Source organism: Vigna umbellata, chromosome 3 (genome assembly GCF_029865625.1).
Source record: "Vigna umbellata cultivar VRB3 chromosome 3, Vumbellata_1.0, whole genome shotgun sequence".
Lineage (NCBI taxonomy): Eukaryota > Viridiplantae > Streptophyta > Magnoliopsida > Fabales > Fabaceae > Vigna > Vigna umbellata.
In genome coordinates, this window is record NC_142167.1 from 17,203,245 (window position 1) to 17,219,595 (window position 16,351).

Below are 16,351 nucleotides of genomic sequence, written 5' to 3' on the forward strand. Positions count from 1 at the left end.
AAAAATTGAAGAAAGTCTTTTTGTTCTATTTTTTTCTGGTTTATAAATTTAAAATTTTTAATGAAATTTTTTTATCTTTTCTTTTTGGTTTTTGTAAATTTAATTTAAAATTTAAAATCTCCCTTTTGTCCCTTTTGTTTTTAATTTGAGAATTTAATATTTTAGTGATTCTTTCATATAATAATAATGTTAATTTTTTCTTAATCAACATGCAGAATAATTACTAAAAACTAACGAGATATTCACTTATCTCAAATATTAATAAATTTGAAATAAAATCAACGTAATTAAAAAATTAATAAAATTTCTCTTGTTATGATATAAAAACTGAAATTTACTATTTTGAATTGATCATTTGCTCTATTCTTTTATTGGGTGTGATTCTTTTGTCTTTTATCATAGATAATATTTTAATTGTAAACTGATTTTTTTTCTTTACTTTGGAACTCTGCTTGGAATCACAGTAAATAATGTACGTAATAACAACAGAAAAGAAGAAGCACATTTAACATGAGAAACATTTTCTAAAAAATAGAATTGCAAAATACATTGTGGGTGAAAAACAAATCACGGAAAAAAAATCAAATTTATTGGAATTATTTTTTTATCAATATCAAAAATTATTTTTTGACGTATTTGTTCGAAAAAGGCACATAAACTTTTTACATAACTAATTTTATACACCAACAAAAGAGTGACTCTAAAAACACGTGTCGAAACATCGTCTTCATTCTTCGTTGTGAGACATCTATAAATGCCCCTCTCATCTTTGTCTCTCACTTGTTTTTTCCCTTTGTTGTCTGCTAAAATGTTTCATTTCTTGATGCTGTTGTTTTCCACTTTCTAATCAAACAAATAAAAAAATACTTTTCCTTTCGTCCACACGAAAATTATGGGATGTGTGGTCAATTTTCTCCCATAACTCTAATCAAATTATATTTTTTGAGTCCACTATCCAACTGCAAATTTCCTTTGTGTTAATCTCACTATTATGACTCATGTGGCTTTTTGTGTTCATGCAACCAACTTTTTATTACATTAATTATCTTATAACATCTAACACATAGTACTTAACGTCTATGTTAAGTTAATTGTTTTAAATCAAAATGAAATTAACAAAAGCGAAACTTCTACTGTTCATCTTAAAGATAAAACAAGAAAAATGGAGATTTCATTTTTAAAGTGTAAAAGATTGATATTTATGCCAAACGAAATACAAAATTAATTAACAAAAATACAATTTCTAAAACTCTCGTAAAGGTAAATAGTAAAGTACCTTTTGAAATTTGAACTAACAAAAGAGAAAGTAATTAACCTCAATTCGCTTGTCACGTAATAAAAAACTTGACAGATCATTTACTGTTGACTAAGTTGAACATTATGTCGTTAGCGTTTTTAACACCACCAGCAAGTAGAACAAACTTGAATTATTTTTACAAAAACATGGGATCACTCTTAACAACTCAAACATAGAAAAACCACTTCAAACACAACTAACAAAAGTAGGGACCAAAGTAATTATTTTTTTACACTATTATTTATGAGTAGTCTTGTTAAATTTTCTTACCAAAGTGAATGATAGTGTCAATATTTAGACTTAAATAAGAAATTCTAATGACAATACCCATTATTTTACTGCTCAAAGACTAATAAAACAAAGAATAACTACTTATGTATGTATAAATAACATATACACAACTATTGAATATTTTTAGCTTAAATTTTCACTTCAACTTTAACATAATAATATTTAATTCAAATAATTATTATTGTTAAAATAGAAACCATTATATCTCAGTTAAGAGGTGAATTGGATTGAAAACAATTTTTCTAAAAAATTTGAAGTGTTCTCAAAAAATCTTTTACCAAGAAAGAAATAGACCAAAACAAAACAAAAGAACACAACAAAATCAAAAAATGTTCTATGTACCTAAAAATGAATTAAAACACATATATAGTCTAAATACAAAATTAATGTATTTAACTAATTATATTATTTTCATAATCAATTAAGCTTCTACAAATTATTTTAATAGATTATGTTACTTTCTACTTGATTAAAATATAGAATAAAAACGTATTTTAATCAATTAAGTTATTATCTTAATCGATTAAATTTTATTCATAGCTATAATTGATTAAAACAGTAGCATAGTTTCAAATTTGTGATCAAATTAACTATTCTATTGAACCAATAATTTATCTTACATAAAATTTACCTACAATCTAACAACCTAATCATTTAAAAAAAAACATTAATATTTCGTCATATAAAAACACACACGTTACCATACCTCTTCAAGGGAAAAAGCTAGAGAGACTTCTCCTCAATAATAATAAATTCTAAAAAATTAATTAAAAAATTAAAAAGAGTAGCAATAAAATAAAATTAAAAAAAATGTTGAAAATTCCTATATCCTATATAACTTTAAAAGGGGAAACCATGATAGAAGATGGTAACCAAATTGAAAATAAAAGTTTATATTAGATAACGAACTAATGAATAAAATAACCCACAAGTTGAAATGTTAAAAGTAAATTTAAATTTGAATAGTTTTCAAAATATAAATCAGCAACAAGTGACATTTTTTTAATAGGAAGTGGTGATATATTAAATATTTTTGTTAGAAAATAGAGGGCAATAAGTAAAGTAGGATGGATGAAACACGAGGTTTCGTTGGTATGATAAAAAAGGGCAAAGAGGTGTCTTGTCGAAGTCCAATCATGGGACAAAATAATAATGGGTGAAAGGTGTGTTGGGTCCCACCTTTCTTCCTGAATTTTCTTTCTGCAACCAACCATACAAATATAGGGAAAGACCAAAAAGCTATACCTACACGTGGCAGCGGAAACACATAAAAATACTCGGCAAATGGCAATAAATATTAGGGCAGGATACGAGGTTTACGAGGCAATAATGCTTTTTTTATTCGCACAATTACATCTTCCTCTTCCGGTAATCCTTCTACCTTAAAACCTTTTGCTAAGCTTTCATTTCCAATTCGGGTAACCTTCGTAATACGGTCAACCCACTACTTCGATTTGACATCCCAACCGGTTATAGCCGGTCGTACACCTTTATAACAACCCTTACAGTCTCTTCTTATTGCTAACACAAACGAAAAATCCTAAATTTAGGTATAAAATTGTTGATTGTATTTCTATTTTTCAACTTTATACGAAAATTAAAAGTTAAAACTAAATTTAATTTAAATATATTATTTTAGCCTTGAAAAGTTATTGATGAAATTGATTAGAGACGATGAAAGAATTTACGTGTTGGAATGCAAAAGCAGAAAAACAAAGAAGTGATTAGTTAGACGCAGAAGTTTGAAATTGTCATAAAGAATTAGAAAAGTATTATAATTTGGATAATAATATTTGACGATATTTTTGATAATATTTTAATATTATTTATGTATTATTTTGTGATTAATTTAAAATTATTTTATAATCAACAATAATTATTATAAATATTAATATCGATCAGTCACGTAATAACATATAAATAATGTTAAAATGTTGTTATGTTATAATTTCCATTTAAGAATAAACAATGTAAAGTTGAATTTGGGTGAAGTAAAGAGGATAGTTGGTTTGGTTTGGTTTATTTTTTTATGGATTCGTTGTCGGCAAGACGTACGAGGTTGAATCCAACACTGACGTGGATGCTTCTCTTCCATTCATGGAAAGTACTCTGTTAACATTTATCCTGTAGTTTTCTCCCACTAACATTTTTTTAATAAAACTTTTCCATTTTATTTAATCGTCCGTGTTATTTTTATTCCACTTCTCCACTTCCTTCTTATTTTAATAATTCTTTATCTCTTTTGCCATGTCCAGATTCAGTGGTTTTTGCTTTCTCAAAATCAACCATTTTTGGAGCCAACAGCTTAACTTTTAATGGCAATATAAAGTTTGTGTTTGGAACAAAAGAAAGACGAAAAAAATGTAAAGCAAAATATGTTTCGAAAAGATCGGGGTTAATTATATATAATGTTAAATAAATCGTTTAAGGATTTAAAAGTTATATTCAACTTTAAGTTATTTTGTAATAGTTCATTGAAATTGTTCGAAAATATAGATAGAAAATATTTTAATGTCATATATAGTTACTATTTAATAAGTGTAAAAATATAAATTACATATCTCCTTATTTTAATTTCATATTTATAGATTTTAGATTAATTTTTTTATTAATAACACAGTTTAAATTGTGAATATATTAAAAAGTTATATCATATTTTAAATCATTTTGTAATTATTCGTTCAAATAATTTGGAAGATAAATATAAAAGACATTTCAATGTCAAAGTTACTATTTAACAATTTAAATATTAATAGTGTAATAAATATAAATTATTCACTCTTCACTTCAAATTTATATTTCTAGATTTTTGAGTGGATTTTTATTAATATTGACTTAATTAATTATGGTCTAACGGTTAATAATCACACTTTACTTTTTTTAAATTGTTCAATATTAAAATTTATGGTCTTAAAAGTAGGTCTAATTCTTCACCTGTGTATAAATTTTAATAAAAATTAGTTTTTCGATTTGTGATTGATTAAACTACTAATACAATTAGTTTACTTATTGTTAGACATGAAAAAAAAGCAGGTGAAGAGCAACACATTTTTTATTAAATTAGTGCTAAAGTGAGTATAACTTCATAGTTTACTTTGATCCAATTGTCCTCCCACGTTTTCTTTCTTGTATTTGCAAGAGATCCCAACATATCTACAATTATATAATTAATTGTCCGACAAACTTATTTTTATGTATGAAGTTGTTTATATATGTAAATTAAAAGGGTTTAAAATGAGGTGTAGATGATTAAACATAATGAAAACAAGTATTTTGGAAGGTGTTTATTCAATATTTTGTATCTGTGTTTAATTTGATCGTGTTGAATGATATGATTTTAATTAGATCGTCATCATGAACGTAATACTCTTGAATAATAACTAGTAATATATTATAATGAAAGGTGCTGACTTTATAAAATTATGTGTATGAACAATTTAATCTAATTCAAGTTAACATACACCATTACTTGCAATATTTGGAATTTGGATTACCATTGCTGGCATTTTTTTAAATTTAAATTCTTTGTTGAGTTTTTTCCTTTTCTATCGAGTCCATGTTCATACCTTCAAAATACACTTATGATATATTACAAAGTTTTTAAGTTTAGTTCAAAATATTAAAATCAGTGTAATTTAAATATACAAATACAGGAACAACATTAAGAAAACCAATAAAAAAATTGAAATGACATTTTTTGTTATTGTCATAACAGTATAATACAATATCTTTGGGTAACCAAATTGTTGGATACACCTATAAGATATGTTTTCTTATCTTCTAGTATATCGTATCCTATTAATATAGTCTATACTTTTCTTGAAGGAGAAATTGAATTAAAAGACAACAAAATAAATTACATCTTTTATTCTTTAATCTCATCATTTTCATTTTAACCATTCATATTAGTAATTACCTATGATATTATCATTATTATTAATTATCATTGTGATCCTACGTAATAATTTTGATCCTTATCATCACTTTCATCATTATTTTAATTATTATTCTGAACATCATTATTATTATTATATTGTTGTGATGGTTATCATCACCACCGTTACTACCTTCATAATCCTCACTACCTTAATAATAATAATATTATTATTATTATTATTATTATTATTACTTAATTCATATAGTTGTACAGTATAATATATATTTATGTTGATATTAAAATATACTATCATTAAAAAATATTCTATCAACATCCTAATAATATGAAATAAAAAATTGAAAATTGTCACTCCATTTGTTTATATAAGTAAAGAAAATAAAATATAAGTTATATTAGAATGTTTGTATATTGATACAAAGTCGCTCATTGATTTATTATTTTAAATATCTTTATACAAAATAATACTATTTTAATAAATCAATACGAAAAAGAATATTTCCCTCTATTTCATCATGCTAAGTTAGAATAATTCTTTAAAGAAAATCCTAGAGAAAGAATCTCTTTCATATTTACCTTTTTAACCCAATGATAATATTTAATATTTACATTTTAATTTTCTTTTCGTATCTCTTTTTAAATTATTTGTAATAAAATAATAGCATGTGTTAATTCCTTCTGTACAAGCTACGCATACATGTAATCTATATAAACTCACTACACATGTAAGTCGTAAGGATTAACATTTCTGGTTTGTTAACATAACTACAACTAATATGTACAAATTTAAAAAATATATATATAAAGAGTGAAGAAAAATAGTTCATAAATTTTTAATCTAAACTAAAATTTATATTTACATTTATAAATATTTGAATTAATAAAATAATATATCAAAATACTTAATTATTCAACCTTTATAATTTTAAAAGCATGAAGTTAAAAAAATATCACCGGTGGAATAGAACACTATGAAACTTAAATTTTCAATTCATTTTATATATTTTTAAAAAAAATTTGAAACGAAATTGAATTTCATTTCTATTTCAAATTTTGATAATTTTTGTTTAAAATCTTAAAAATAAATAAATATAGTATTTTAACTCAATTATATATTATTTTTAAATATCAAACGCATTTCGTATCATTATTTAAGTTATTTATATTATTTGAGAAGTTATCGCTTTAATTTCAATTAAAGAAATGTTTCATATATTAAAAATATTTAACATAATTAAATTAAAATTATTATATTTATTTATTTTTAAAATTTAGAGACTAAAATGTATTAAAATTATAAATTAAAACAACTTTTAATTTCTAATTAAAATTCAGAAACTAAAATCATATTTATAAACTGAAGGTAAAAAAAATTGTAGATTTTACATAATAGTAAAAGTAAGTTTTAATTCTGATGAAGAAAATGCATAATTATTAGAATTGTATAGAAGTTTCGTCACACTTGTGATTCCTTAAAACTACAAGTTTTACAGTAGATTCATTAATGCTATTGGAAGATAATATAAATTAAGAAAGATTTGGTAACCCTAATTGCTTATACTTTATTAAAATAAATTCTCTATTCACGTGTTTTGTGCATGTGACAAGTTGGCTATTCTCGTAAATGAAATATTTTGCACACACCTAACACCAACTAGTTATAAATATGTTCAGATTTGGTTGAGATAAAGCTTGAAACATTTTAATTTTTTATTTTTTTTATTGTATCTTTATTAATTTTTATTAGATTTTTAAATTAGGGTTAAATATGTTTTTAGTCCCTAAACTATTGGCCGTTTCTGGTTTTCGTCCCTCTTTCAAAGTAAGGTACAATTTGGTCCTCATTCTTTTCGAAACGTTCGTTTTAGTCCTCGGAATTTTAGTTTTAGTCTTCATTTGTTGCTAAATGAGGACCAAATTTTTAAACAGGGTTTAGTTTTCGAGAACTAAAACGAACGTTTCGAAAAGAATGAGGACCAAATTATACCTTATTAGTTTGAAACAGGGACGAAAACCAGAAACGTCCAATAGTTTATGGATTAAAAACATATTTAACCCTTTAAACTATGATATGCATCATATTACTACATTTTAAAACTTCAACGCATATAAATCATTTTTTTTATTCTTTTTAACACAGATATGTATATTATAAAAAAATGTTAAAAAAGTGTAAATATGATGTAAAATGGGATAAATTAAAGGGAAAAGAGACTTCATCTTCACACCCTCTCATACTAATTTCTAGGTGTTTGGTAACTTTTTACATGATTAAATTTGCTATTATTTTATTGAAGAAGCCAATAAGTGTTCCAACTTGTCAGAAACATTAACCAGTCTTATAGACAGAATTTTGATGTAGATTCCATGAAAACAAATTAATGTTAAATATAAAATCCATGAGATTCTTGAAAATATAAAACCTTAAATTCTTTATCAGTTAACTTACATAAGGGAAGCAAATTAGATAAAACATAGTCGAATTATTTTGTTTAGTCAGAAGTTGAAAACTAATGATGGTGAGTACAATAACAAACCATTAAAATATATATTTACAAAATAAGATAAAATATATATTATTAACCGAAATTGTTAATATCTTATCTTAAATACAGATTTTTTTTTATAAGATATTACACTAAAATCAAAATAAAGATATTATAATAAAATATGAGTAGGAGAAGCAAAATAAAGTCAGAGAGACAAAAAAAATTCAATATCATATATATATATATATATATATATATATATATATATATATATATATATATATATATATATATATATATATATATATATATATATATATATGGATAATTAACTGCAAAAACTATACTTTTACCAATTTACATAAATAATTAATTATATTTGGATTTAATTGATTAACTACAAAATAAACACTTTCTCAACTATCTTAACCTAATCGATTAGCATGTTACGTTATCAATTCATTTGTGACAGTTTATTCTAGTTATGTTTGAAATTGTTAAAAAAGCATCCTAAATTAAAGACTAATCAATTATCAATTAAGATACATTAAAAAGATTTATTATCAATTATCAATTAAGCAAAAGTTAAAAAAAAAAAAAAGTGGCTGAACAAATTTGATTTCTAAGGATCTTAAAAGATTGCAAGTTCACGTGAAGCACGCCTACAATAATCCTACCTAATTCTAGCTTCTAAAATCAATATCAATTTGACCACCCCACATCCCACTCATTAGGGTTTCAACACGTGTACTTGCAAGTTCCCCATATATTTATTATATTTATTTTTGGTTTTTCCAACTATCTTTATTTTCATTTATTGCATGTTCCTTAGGGTGTATTAAAATCAGATCAATAATTGAAGTCGTACGGGATAATATTAACCTCATCATAGGGATTTTATTGGGTTAGACAAATCTAATTTAATCTAAAAAAATCATAACATAATCTAAATAATGAGTAAAGAAGGGTTATATTGGATTGGATAAAAATATATTAATAGAAACTTAATTAATTTAATGTAATTTAGGGTGTTCTTATTATATTGAATGATAAATTTTATTCAATCAAATTCTAACTCAAGTATATATATCTTTACCTAATGAGTTCAAATAATAAATAGACTTAACTATATTAGGGTACAAAAGTAGGTACAGAACAACAATTTTGTGTTTGATTTCTCATTGCTAAAATAATATTAAACCAACAACAATTATTTATAATATGAGATTTTTACTTTGTAAATTTTTATATATGTTTCAAGAGACACACCACTAGGGACAAATTTATTTAGTATGAATTGTAAAACTTGTTTAATCAATATATAAATATAATATGTATTATTAAAACTCATTTAATAAATATATGGAATCACTTATCTATTTTTTTTGTTATATATACATGTATTGTTATAATTATATAATAATTTTCTTTTATGGTCATTTAATTCATGAATATACTTATTTAATATATATTATAATATTTATTTAATCAGTAAATAAACAATTTTGTAATATAAAACTCTATCTATTGCTCTTTGGTTTCTTTAATATTTTTCTTTCTCCTGTGGCAAAGAACAGTCCATTTAGAATATGTCAATTTCGTTATAAGATACAATATTGAACTTTGACCTTTTCGATCTATATATACATTAATATTATTTCATAAAGAAATTCTTCTCATAGTTAGTTTCTTTAATTCTTCATTCTTCTTTACATTGCTGATTTTATTTAATAGTCAACTTTTATTAGGTTGAAAACACACCAAAAACAACCTGGCGGAGATCTTGGAATAAAAAAACGAAATTTTATATTATACTATTATATATATATATATATAATTTAAGTTGAAGTAAACTTTATAAAATTCGGATGATATCAAAGCTGATCAAAGACTTCTTATAACAATGTTTATTGAATTTGTCATGTTAATTATTATTAAATCACTTTTTGTTTTTATACTCTGATGCGATTCTGTAAAGAGTTTGTTGAATATTCATATCTACTGTGAAATAATAATATATAGATCAAATTTTACTTTTATTAAAATCAATTTTGTGAAATTAAATTAAACTTAAAATTTACTTTAAAATATATATATATATATATATATATATATATATATAAATAATTATAATAATTGTTAAATTAAAGTAAAATAGAATATAAGTTATGTTAAAACGAATTTATGTATGGAAACTTTTAAAGTAGAAAAATAAAGAAAATAGTTTCTCTGTAAGTTACGTAGTATATATAAATTTAAAATCAAATTTTAGAAAAAGCATATTGTAAAACTTTTTCAAAAACGTGTTAGACATAGTTATGAATCGTAAAATTTTTCAATATGAACTTATTTATAAATTAATTTTGTGAGAACCTGTAAAATGGGTTAAAAGAGTAAATATGTGTATTATATTAATGAGACCAGAATATTTTATTTTAATATAAATGGATTTTAAATATATCCTGGTTCATTAGCATAAACACCCAATCTCTCTCTAAAATTCAGAATTCCAAGTTCTTTTGTCTTCTCTCTAACCTTCACTCTCACTGACTCAGTGCATGTTCGTTTAGGTGGTGTCCAAGCGTCCACAACATAGATGGCTCTATTTTGAACCGATTACTTCCTTCATTCGGACCGGTAAGTAATTTTTCCTTTTTCCTCCTCTGTTTTGGAACCTAGGGCATGCTATTCTACTAATTTCATGTAATTAGAAACCTTCTCCTTCAATTTCTTGTTAAAAAATTAGCTATAAAGAGTTGTTCTATCACCCATCGAGTGGTTTGTAGGGTTTGGTTGAGTTCTTGCGGAGTCAAGTACTGTTGAATCAAGTTGTGAGCTTAGCTGTGAAACCCTAAGGTAAGGGGAGCTAGATATTGTTTTCAATTTGCTTGCAGTATTTGTATGTATGTTAAATTCCTTATTAGGTGTGTTGTTTGGTTTGCTTGTTTAAGCTCTAAAGTAAGTTGGTCATACATGTCGATGCGTGTGATGTATGAAATTGTAGCGTGAGGTCTGTAAACTGCATTGGTTGAATCTAGTTGCTGTAATTGGGCGTGTTGGAAGTGCTTGGAGTGATAAATTTGTTATAGCTTGAATGAAATGGAAAGTTAAGTGAAATTTTGGTGTTTTAGGGCAAATTAGGGGAAGTGAGGTAGTGATTTTGGGCATTTGGGGCCTAAAGCGGAATTAGGTTGTTGGGGCAATCTTAGCTAGTGTATTGTGACTTGTTTGAGTCACTAAATTGATCAAAATAGGTGTAAAGTAGTAGGATTGGGTTTTGGATCCCTAAGTTGGGAAAATTGGTGTTTTAGAGTTGAAATTGAGTCTTAATCACTTTAGAATGGTAGTAGGAATGTTTAGAATCATTTATATAAGTTTAATTACGTATAAAACAAGAATTAAGGGTGTTAGAAGTTAGTAAAAATGGTTAGAAATGGTCATGTTGGGTTCTGTTCGCAATTATGCATAATTATGCAGAAGGCTGTAGTTGACCGTTCGGTTTTGTGCTGCTCCCGGTCATAACTTGGTTGGTCTCTTTTGAGTCTTACCAGTTCATGACCGTTCGGTCTCCTAAAGAATGTTCGGTCTTGTACTGGCACTCGGCTTCTTAAAGAGTGTTCGATCTTGTACTGACACTTGGTCTCTTAAAGAGTGTTTGGTCTTGTACTGGCACTCGGTTTCTTAAAGAGTGTTCGGTCTTGTACTGACACTCGGTCTCTTAAAGAGTGTTCGGTCCTATACTGGCACTCGATTTCTTAAAGAGTGTTCAGTCTTGTACTAGCACTCGGTCTCTTAAAGAGTGTTCGGTCTTGTACTGACACTTGGTCTCATAAAGAGTGTTCGGTCTTGTACTGGCACTCAGTTTCTTAAAGAGTGTTCGGTCTTCTACTGACACTCGGTCTCTTAATGAGTATTCGGTCTTGTGCTAACACTCGATCTCAAAGCTCTAAGTGTTCGGGCAAAGCTCTAAGTGCTCGGCCAAAGCTCATAGCATTCGGCGAAAGCTCACAGTGTTCTTCAAAGCTCCTAGCGTTCAGTTCAAGTTCTTTAGCTATTGTTTTGGGTAAATTAAGTGTGTGTGATGATTTCCGTGTAAAGTATGATTGTTGTAATGTGGTTAAATTGAAAGTATGTGAAGGTATGATGTATTGTTGTGATGAAAGTGAAAAGTATCAGTATTGGACGTAATTCCATGATCCTCAAGGGAGGGATACATGGTGGTGCCCTTTTAGTGTGTTTAGAATGATTTGCATGGAAGCTCAGTCTTAGGGGTTATCCTAAAACTACAATGGTCAATCATTCTCAAGTAGAAAGGATTGAACCATGTCGTAAGTAGTAGTAGGAGGTCCTAGTCTTGGGTGCTTCCAGTATGGCCCAAGGTGAGTGATGACGGACTAACCTTGTGAGTGTGGTAGGGTGAAACTCATTGGCAACGACTTTGCAAAGCAGTAGAAGCCACCACGAGTGCATGACCCGTCGTAGCTCGGCAATCATTCTAAGTCCAGAAGAGTCAAGTTTAAAGTGCAACAATTCATGTTTGTGTAATGTAATGTATCTGTCCTTACTTGCATGTTGTCTGTGATTGTTATAACATGATTTTTGTATATCTAGCTCACCCTTGCTTCTGTGTTGTGTTTTGCTTGGATATGCTTTTCTTTTGCAATGATCATCCACTTAGATGTGAGCAGAGATGAATGAGGTGCCTCTGGAGTAGGCTTTGGAGGAAGATGATGTTGGAGCCTAGTCTCCTTAGGATTTTCTTAGTTATTTCATGTATTTTGAATCACTCTTTAGTACTTAAAGTTTTAAATTAGAACCTATTTTGGGATGACTGTAACTTTAATATTTTACTTACAGTCTACTTCTCACGGTTCTCTTATATTATAATGTGAGCTTACTATATTATACGCTTCTATATAATTTGGGATGGTACAAATTTTAACTTATGAAAAAAAAATTTTAATTTCTTAACTTTTTTTTTCAAAAGTTTTCTTGAGTTATTGGAAAATAAATCAGAAACAATTATATATATATTATTATTTGACAATAGATATGAATATTTTAACCTAAACTCAAACATTATTTTAGTCTTAAATTTGTTGTTGGCATAATACAATTCGTAATTGTATATCGAATTCACAGCAAATATTATTTTAACTTAAACTTAAAAACAACCTAAACCCCTGATGTTTAGTGCAAGTAATACTTCTTTCACGGCTTATTTTTGAGTTATGAAATTGCGAAGTTCATTAATACATTCAGCCAGGCCCAAAATTTTTAACAAAAATTAATAAGGTAATTTCTTTTTTTGCATTCAACAAATTGTTTAACAAAAACGAGTCTTACCATAATTTTAATATTTTCATTCAAGAAATAATAATAATAATAATAATAATAATAATAATAATAAGGTTTAATACATCATTTGGTCCCTACTTTTATAGGTTTTGTTCAAAATGATCCTACCTTTTAAAAAAGTTCAACAAGGTCCCATAATTTGTTAAAAAATGTTCAACCCGATCCTTTTCGCTCACGCCGTTAAAAATATAACGGTGCAAATGCCACCGTGGCCAAACCTAACTGAGCTGTGAAATTTGATGAATACGTGGCACTGTTAAATACGTATTCATCAAATTTCACAGCTCAGTCAGCTTTGGTCACGGTGGCATTTGCATCGTTAGATTTTTAACTGCGTGAGCGAAAATGACCGGATTGAACATTTTTTAACAAATTATGGGACCTTGTTGAACTTTTTTAAAAAATAGGATCATTTTGAACCAAACCTATAAAAGAGTAGGGACTAAATAATATATTAAAAAACATAATAATAATAATAATAATAATAATATAAAAGAGATTTATCGTATCCAGAAAAGTGTCTTAAAAGTTTTCGGCCTGTTTTATAACAGGATTTGACATGCAATGGACCCCTTATTTTGATCTTGCAAATCTATATAATTAAATTCATAAATAATTGTTACCGTTTTCTTTCTTTATCAATTAATTTTTTGCATGGATAATTTAATTGATAACAAAATTTTAATATAAATTATTCATTAATTGAGTGAGGATAAAAATCGAATTTTTTTTTCAATTATCTTTTTCACTTAAACTATTTTGTTTTAGTTCTTAAGTATGTCAACTCGTGAACCAACCCTAAAAAACAAGAACATTTGATGATTCAAATTGTTTCTACAAGGCCATTTGTGGCGAAAACAGTTCCACCCATTTTGCAATTTCTGATTTTCGCAACAAAGTCTTCACATAATCATTGATATAAAAAGCCATAATGATGATTAACATAGAAAAACAGTTTTAATGCACTTTTCCAGCGATGTCAACAGTTACCTAATGCTATCATAGATCATAGAAATTACTTTGTTAGGAAATTTTCCTTATAGACAGAAATTTAGCACTTATAATAAACTCAAAAAAATATAACCTAAAGGCAAAGTCATGAATCTAAAAAGACTTGGAATAATGTTTGAGTGGTAGTGCGAGGTTGACATCTAAAATGAACAAGGTTCACTAATGAAAATAATACTATAGTTTATATATTATAATAAAGTATGGAGTCACTTTCACATGATTATTTAAGTAGAGATTATGCATTTATTTAAATCTAAATGCTAGTCATTAGCTCACATGCTTCTATCTAGTGACTTCCAATGTTTAGATACCAAAGATTTTCATTAATTTAAGTAAAAAATAAAGTTTAAGATGTTTCTCGATAAAATAAACGGATTCCACTTTTTAAGCTCAATTTAACTTTTGTCATTCATAGGAAAGAATAGGATACCTTCAGTTTACCATGAGTTTTCTTGGTAAAAAAAAAAGTATAGAAAAGCTTTTTTCAATTTCTCAAAAGTTTTACACTATCACTACATTTTGTTTAGATAATTGTTTGCATAAATAGTCGTTAGACCAAAAAAACAACAGAAAAATATATTTTCATTACATTAAAACTAGGTTATTATTGTAATTTTGTTTCTATATAAAAAAAAAGAGTTCAGCTTAAGTAATGTGGTATGAAGGATACAACGGGGCCGGCCCATATTCTAAGCCCAATAAATAACAGAAAATGAAAAAGTGACGCAAAAAACACAAGATAGAAAGAAAAGAGAAATTTACATCAATGAAAACGAAAGTTATTCGTAATTGTTTATGGTAATTTCTATAACGTTAAATTAAGTAGAAGAACTACGTAGAAATAATAAGAGTGTGAAAATAAATATTTACTCTGTTTCTGTTAGTAAAAATCACAGAAGAAAAAATAGATAAAATATAGAAAATGTATGTTTTGCATTTTAAGATGAACAAGCTAAATTTAATTAGAAAAGGGTATATATATGGGCATGTGATTTGTTCTATAAATATTTCTTTTCATAACATTTTTTCAAAACATATTATGGCCAGTGAAATTCGCGTGTGATCCTTCCCATTTTCTGTTTATTTATTTATTTGTCTTTTTGTGAAAAAAAAAAGAGAATAAAAAGGTTTCTTCTCCTTTTTTTTTAACTTTAATATAACGAAAATAAGTTGTTTTTTGGTTGTACATAAAATGGAAACTGAATACCGTCGAATCAGCGAAAAACAATAAGATTGGGCCATATTCTTAGTTCAGAACCCATTGGGTCACCTTTCCCAGGCCCAGATCTCTGATCGGAAAGAGGCTATTTTTTCCTCCATCCCTGCAAATACTAATTACTAACTGCATTTCCACAATACTGTAAAAGACCTAAACACCTTTCATCATTTTACCACATCACTGCCACCGCACTAGTATAGAGGAAGAAAAGGAGAGAAAAAAATGCTACACAGGAGAAAGAAGAAGAGAGAGTGTGAAACATATTTTCAAAAATTCCATTAAAAAAAATTATTCCAGAACACATAAATTAAGTTTTGAAAACCGCGTTTTGAAAATTATATTCCAGAAATTTTATGGGTGTTACTCCCTCCACCACCACAACTTGCTTCCTCCACCACCCCATTCCCCTTTTACCCTTTTCTTTATTTTTTTATTCCTATTTTACCCTTATTAAAATTTTAGGGTTAATATTATTTAAAATCTCACGTGGACATTCATTCTCTTTATCATTCTTCCCAGGTTGTCTCTTACGTTCCACTATCTTGGGTTGTCTCTCGTGTTACACTTTTTCTTCTCTTTTATAGAATTGTGACGTGAGAGTGTGGTGGACTTTGTGTTTAGTAAAATTGAAAGCGGGGAAAGCAATTCATCTTCAGCCGTGAGTGTGGTGGTGCTTCAAGGTGCTGGTTCAGAGACGTGAAGGTGCGTAATAAAACCCTAAAATATAAACCGTATAATCTTTAAACGGATGTCGACATCCGTTTTCCCTTAAACGGATGTTGACATCCGTT